This window comes from Zalophus californianus, chromosome 11 (genome assembly GCF_009762305.2).
Source record: "Zalophus californianus isolate mZalCal1 chromosome 11, mZalCal1.pri.v2, whole genome shotgun sequence".
NCBI classification, from domain to species: domain Eukaryota; kingdom Metazoa; phylum Chordata; class Mammalia; order Carnivora; family Otariidae; genus Zalophus; species Zalophus californianus.
Window position 1 is genome coordinate 91,158,577 of NC_045605.1, and position 6,982 is coordinate 91,165,558.

At 36.2% G+C, this 6,982-nt stretch overlaps 1 long non-coding RNA gene across 1 annotated transcript in view; it reads right to left on the reverse strand.

Annotated features, from left to right (window-relative positions):
- Positions 1–2,225, reverse strand: part of LOC113913846 — a 50,305-nt gene extending 48,080 nt beyond the window's left edge. The window contains exon 1 of the long non-coding RNA XR_003517276.1: positions 2,143–2,225. This is a non-coding gene — a long non-coding RNA (uncharacterized LOC113913846). The remainder of the gene's footprint in view (positions 1–2,142) is intronic.
- Between the last annotated feature and the right edge of the window lie 4,757 nt (positions 2,226–6,982).

A 6,982-nucleotide genomic window follows, 5' to 3' on the forward strand; every position in this document is an offset into this window, starting at 1 on the left:
ATCCTAGGCGCCATGTGTAAGCTCTTGGCATGCTCCCTTGTTACATGCATTATAGTATTTGATAGATGTACTTCAAGATTACTGACTTAGGGCTATGGCATTTCTCTTTGTCAATTCCTCTCTCTCTCTCAATGTTTTACTTATAATTTTAATTATTTACTTATTATTTAAAAGAAACCAGTTGAGTAAAAAGTCCCTATTTGATGATCATTAACTGAGAATTTTCAAATGGAAGAATATAATTTTATACACACACACACACACACACACACACACACACACACACACACACCCCTATGAAATAAAGATTTCAATTCAATTTAATTCAGTCCACATTTACTGGAGATGTAGTGTGTTTCAGCCACTGGAGATAGAAAACTATATTGAAGAATAAAATAAAGGAAGAAGCAAGTTTTGCAAAAGGCCAAGACAGTTGACAGGGAAAGTGGCTCTGGAAAGGCAGAAAAGTTGCAGAAAATAGATTAATATGATAGTACCTACTGGCAAAAACAGTAGTGTTTATCTCTTTCTGTATTAAAGTGTTTATTGCCATGTGTATCTCCAGCGAACATTTTGCTTGATGGAACCCAGCAAACATATGGCTTATAGGTCATGCAATAAGAAGACACCAGTCTGGGCAGTATGAGGACAGATAGTTACCTTTTATCTGAGATTGCTATAAAGAATAATTCTAGCTATTCCCAAACCTTCACACCTCAAGGAGTCCAGTTAAACTTGGAGGCTGATTACAAGCAGTTCATTCTCCAAGTCCTTTGTGTCATCACGGAGTATGGAGTAAGCCATCAGCGTTTGCAAGTAATAACAAAAGCAATCAACATTTATCAAGTACTTCTAATATATAAGGACCAACATGTTCTAAGTACCTTATTCATGTAATCCTTGAAGAATTACTTATGAGGTCCACACTATTATGGTCATCATTTTACAAATTAGGAAACTGAGGCAAGAGAGCTTAACTGGCATTATGCATTGAATGGGAAAATGGCAGAGTTGGGATTTATTTTTTTTATTTATTTATTTATTTATTATTTTTAAAGATTTTATTACCCATCTGACAGAGAGTGAGAGACAGTGAGAGAGGGAAACACAAGCAGGGGCCAGAGGGAGAGGGAGAAGCAGGCTTCCCGCCGCGCAAGGAGCCCGATGTGAGGCTCAATCCCAGGAGCCTGGGATCATGACCTGAGCCGAAGGCAGACACTTAATGACTGAGCCACCCAGGCGTCCCTGGTAGAGTTGGGATTTAAAAAAAAAAAAAAAAAGCACTTTGATTTTAGTCACGTTAAACAATCTCAATTTTCCATGATGTTGAGAAACTATCCCTAAGCCCAGCTAGTTCTCTTTGTTGTGGGTACATGCATTTAGAAGAAATGTAAAGTATCATAGAAATGACTTTTATTTTCATCTCCACCCTAAAAAAGTAGAAAGAAACAAAATAATTGTAGCACTTCTGTGTGGGTTGAGTTTGCAGGTCAATGAACAATTTTACATTCTGCTTTCACTCCTTTGTCCTATATTGTGTCATATGCTATGTGTGCACCGTCCTTGTCACATGTCTTGAGCCAGCTTGTCTCTGAGACTTAGCCCCTTGACAGGAGGACTTTTCCAGACCCCTCTGCAGTAGCAGCCGGCAGCAGGGCTCAACAAAGTTACTCAGCCCCAAATAAGCCTTTCTTATAGGCCCCCAGATACCATGTGTCAACATTAATATTTTTACATTATTTTCCCTGAACTATATCATTAGCCAAATTTTTCTCAGTCAGAAAAAGTGAGAATTTCAGATATTAAATCTTTTACTCATAGTAGAAATACAATCAGTCTTGCTGAAAAAAATCATGAGTGAATAAATGAGTAAACAAAGTGAATGCTTTGTTAGAGAAAGATAAAAAAATAAGCTTCTATGGTAGATTGTATTTTCCAATGAAACAGCTGGAAGACAATTTCTAATCTCACATGCTTTTCCATAAACATGCCATTCTCCCTCAACTTACGTGAGGCAGAGCCTGGGTACCTTCCCTCCGACAAAGGTAGGTCTTTGTGATTGCTCTAAGAGATTATGGTAAATGGCATGTTATGTGACCTTTGGTGTTAAGTCCCAAACCAAAAAGGAATGATAGCCTCTACCTGGCTTTTTCTCTGCGAACACTCATCCTGGGAATCCAACCATCATGCTTTGAGGAAACTTGGGTCACAGGGACAGATCACATATAAATGTTCAACCAAACATCCTAAGGTCCCAGAGAACTAACTTAAGTCCTAGAGAACAACTGCCATTAACTGCCAAACATTTGAAAAAGAAAGCCGTCAAGAGAACACCAGTACCAACTGCTTTACTAACTGCCTGAGAGATCCTAAGAGGGAACCACCTAGTTGAGCTTAGTTAACTCCCAATTTGCAAGAAATGAGAGAGGGTGACCTTAGGTCATCCCCCTGGTGAGATTTTGCATATAACCCTTTCCTCTACAATAGGGCTTTGCATAACTATTGCTTTTATTTACTATGTAAGCAGCTAAGTTGTGTCCTATTTTTCTATGAAGCTAACAGGATATTTGGGTCATAGCGGAAATTTGTAAGTATTTGATGAATAAACCAAGTATTTGATGAATAAACAAAGAAAAAATAAATGAATTAATTTAAAAAAAGACTGGCAGTTTGTATTTTCCAAAAATTTAGTGTAGTAAGTTTGGGATAGTTTGTTGTGCAAAAATAAATATAGCACCTCTTGAATCCTTTTAAAAAAATTGTTTTTCATTGTCATTAACGTAAGTTCTTTAAAGAAAAAGCAAAGAAAAATTAACCCCAGAGTATTGGAGTTTTCCTCCTGGAACTGCTATTTTTTAGTTATGAAAATGTAGAGTTAACTTCTCAAAAAGATAATTTTATGATTTAGAAAACTTTAAAAAAGTACCTGATCTACTATTTACCCAAAATATTGCTGTGTACTCCAAGTCAACATTACTAGGTAGATGATAGGTAATTATTTGCCAACTTTGAAACTTAAGAAATTTCATGTAAATATCTAGATTTCTGGCTTCTTTTTCATGAAAATGAGTAGAAAGTTTACTTTAGTTTGGCATAGGCCTGCAACTCCTTAAGGTTTCTTACATCTAGTCCCTTAAATTCATTACCGACATTCCTGCTTCCTGTGTACATAGGCACTTGAGTTTATGACCAAATCATTAAAGCCACATTAGACATTATTTTTATTCCACTGGGAATCTTCTCTCAACATCTGCTACAAAAAGAGTTAATTATTTTTAAGCTGGTTTCCTCAGATTTGATAAAAAATTACCAAACTTGGCTTTGAATTAATTTATTCACTCATTTATTTATTCATTCAGTAAATACTTTGAGAGCTGTTTATAGATGTCAGACATGTTAGGTACTCTCCTGAGTATTAGGACGTCACCCTGCAAATATTAGTTTGCTCTCAAACCAAAGTCACGTTGTTCATAGCTAGAACAGAATCCTCAGGCACAAGGCTTCCTTTTTGCTTAAGACTTAGAAAGGACATTTCAATGATAGAAATGAGAAATGATCTAAGCTAGGCTTATCCAATAGAATGTACTGCAATGATGGAAATATTCCATGTGTGTGTTGTTCAATGAGGTAGCATTAACCACATGTAGCTAGTGCAATTGAGAACATAAATTTTTAACTTAATTTAATTTCAATTAACTTCCATTTAAATTTAAATAGTCACATGTGGCCAGTGGCTATAGAATTGCACAGCACAGATCTACACTTTATTGACTTTTCCATGAACTTATTATGTAAAGAAGCAAATCCACAATAAGACTACTGCTGGTCTCCGTTTTTAAGACTTGGACAGAATGTTAGGGGCAGAACACTGATTAAAACAGAGAATAAGATCATAGGCAAAAATATTGGACATCGGGTAATCATCAGTAGAAAATAGGACCATGGAATCCATCATTCATTAAGTAAAACCAGTCCTAATCTACAGAGCGAATGAGGGAATGTTAAGGAGACCTTTTCAACATCATCTTGTTCATCCTCAACTTGCTACTTGAGAAAACTGAACCCCAGGAGAAACGACTTGACCAAGATCCAACACTAGTCTGTAGTAAAACTTGGACAGAAACCTATGCCTCCTGCTTCTTGATCCAGCGTTCTTGCCTTGGTTTTTTTCTGCAGTTTGGAAGCATGGTCCAAATGCTTTGGCTGAACTAAAATCTGTTTATTCATTTATTAAAACTGACAAAAAAAAAAACAAAGAAACTATGCACATGACACTTTTTAATAGCATGATGACACTTTGGGCATGATAATTATTTTGAATACCTCACACAAATTTTGAAAAAGAAGAAATAATACAGAGTTCTGATCATTACTCAGCAAACGCTATTCTACACATATTTTTTTCATTAGAAAAATTATCTGAGAGGACTAGAGATACGGACAGCTCTGTCATATGCTAACTTCTCAGGTGAAGGCAGCTTTCAAAATACACTTCAACAGAATCCCAGAGACGCTGTTTCCGTGGAGACAGCAAGCACTGGGAGAAAGCATTAAGAGGAGGGTGCAGGAAGACACTCGGAGCCCTGTTTTATATGCATAGCGGTCATTTGACTCTATTTTATGCAACACTGTTGCAATTTCTGATCATACAAGTGCAAAATGGTACCAGTCTTGACAACAGCTCTGTACAAAAGGTCAGGCAGCTTTTGACTATGTTTCTTGTCTTTTCCCTTTTCTTAATCAGAGGCTGTAGAAGAGGAGAGGTTTCCCTTTAGGTAGCCACAGAAAATAATTTAGGCACAAAGTATGGGTTGATTTTAATCAATTCTGATATGGGTAGCTTCTAGCTTTAACCCCTCAACCCGATGACAACAGTGAATGGCATGATAAAACCATGGACCTGTTTTTGTATTTGTGTTTCCTTAAATCAAAGACATTAGGAAAGAAGGCCATCAGATAAGAAATGGTTTTGTATTTATAATGAACTTTATAAACATTAATTCACTGAAGTAATATTAAGTCCTTTTAAAAAACATATAGGCAGAGCTTCATTACTGGAATTATAGAGGATATAAAGAATTACCCCACTTTGCTCTGAATTTTTTTGAAAATACCAATTTTTACATCTGACTATGCCTGACTACAAGTCCTCATTGGGAGTGATGACACTAATGTATTCATCTTTGTAAACGCCTGGCCCAGTGTCTGGAGCAGGGAAACCACTGAGCAATGTTTCCCAACTGGAGGATCACTGAGGTACAGAGAGAGTATCTTCACTGTATCACTATCTGGGTAAGCAATCTTTCACTGTGATTGTATCTCACCTAATGATTTTTAAATGTGCTGTCTCTGAATGACTTACAAGTGAATGAATGAATTAGAAATCACCATTCAACTTATTCATGGATCCATTCATTTCATTTAGTACCTAAACTCCAAAGTTCTATGTTCAACAAACTCCTTTTGGTTTCCCTGATGTTCAACCAAAGTTGGCAGTGTAAAACTTGCCTTGTAGAGAAAATGTAAATAAATGGTAACTCTAAGGAAGAAATGAGACAAAACCTAGGTTTTGAAATGCACAGCCCCAAGAAAATGGCACTCGACTCATTTTTATTTCTCGCCCCAGGAAAGAATAGGCAGCTTAAATTTAGGTCTCCCGGGGCAACCAGGATATGAATTAACTCAGTACCACCTACTCAAGCTAATCTCTGCCATCAGAATCACGAAGGCTTCTATGTAAGAATAATGCATTAGAAAGAAGATGGCTCTGGGGCATGGTTATAATCTGCTTTATAATTTGAAAACCTCATTTTAAAAAGTAAATTTAACTCCTCACTTGATTATTGTAGCAACTGACATCTTCTGGGAACAGGGGAAAAAAAAAAATCTTCACATAGTAATATATCTTAATCTCGATCCTGAAAGAAACACACCTGCAAAGAAGAAGCTATTTTGGTTATAAAAGATCTTCAATCTTCTAATCTCATTTGTTGGCACACTTCATAAACTGTGAAGTAATCAGGACTATGTACCACTTTGCACTTTGAGACCATATCAATTAGTTCCCTTCAAAAGTCTTTCAAAAGTTCCTATCAGGTAGTGTGACTTTTGGAGATGGAAGACATTTCTCGAGTCAAATAAAATGCATGTCCATATACTTACATCTCATTATAGTGCTTCCATTCAAACTGAAATGCTGAAAATTTTATTTTATTTATTTATTTATTTTATTTATTTTTTTAAAAGATTTTATTTATTTATTTGACAGAGAGAGAGAGAGAGTTGGTGAGAGCAGAAACACAAGCAGGGGGAATGGGAAAGGGAGAAGCAGGCTTCCTGCCGAGCAGGGAGCCCGATGCTGGGCTCGATCCCAGGACCCTGGGATCATGACCTGAGCCGAAGGCAGAGGCTTAACGACTGAGCCACCCAGGCGCCCTTGGAAATTTTATTTATTGATATATATGTATTTATTTGTAATCAACTCTGTGTTTTCTATTCATAATTCTTTGAAAGATTTCATAGACATTGGTGTTTAGATTTATTTTTAACTTATTAGAAAGGCAGGAATCCATTTCCCTTTGACTGATACATTATAAACGAAGCTGGAGTTTCAGTTTCTCATTATCCATTTCCATTCTCTCCTTGACTTCCTTGTCTTCTATTAGATTTGAAATGAAGTAGATTTGTAGATACTTATGTAAAAATAAAAGATATATAGACTTGTGTTTTTGTAGGGTATGTTTTATATAAATCTGTGTTTTTAATAAATATATATTTGTTATATGACTATATTGCATCTTATTATCCAGTTCCCGATTCAGAGGAATATATAGTCTAGCCTCCCGCCACTTTTTTTTTTTTTTCCTATTACACAGTGTACTTATGGTCAGAATGTCTTAAGCTATGTGCTATGGTATATTTTGTAATTACTAGAGTATAAGGTAGCACATTTTTCTTTCCCCCTTCCTCCTTCCTCCCTTTC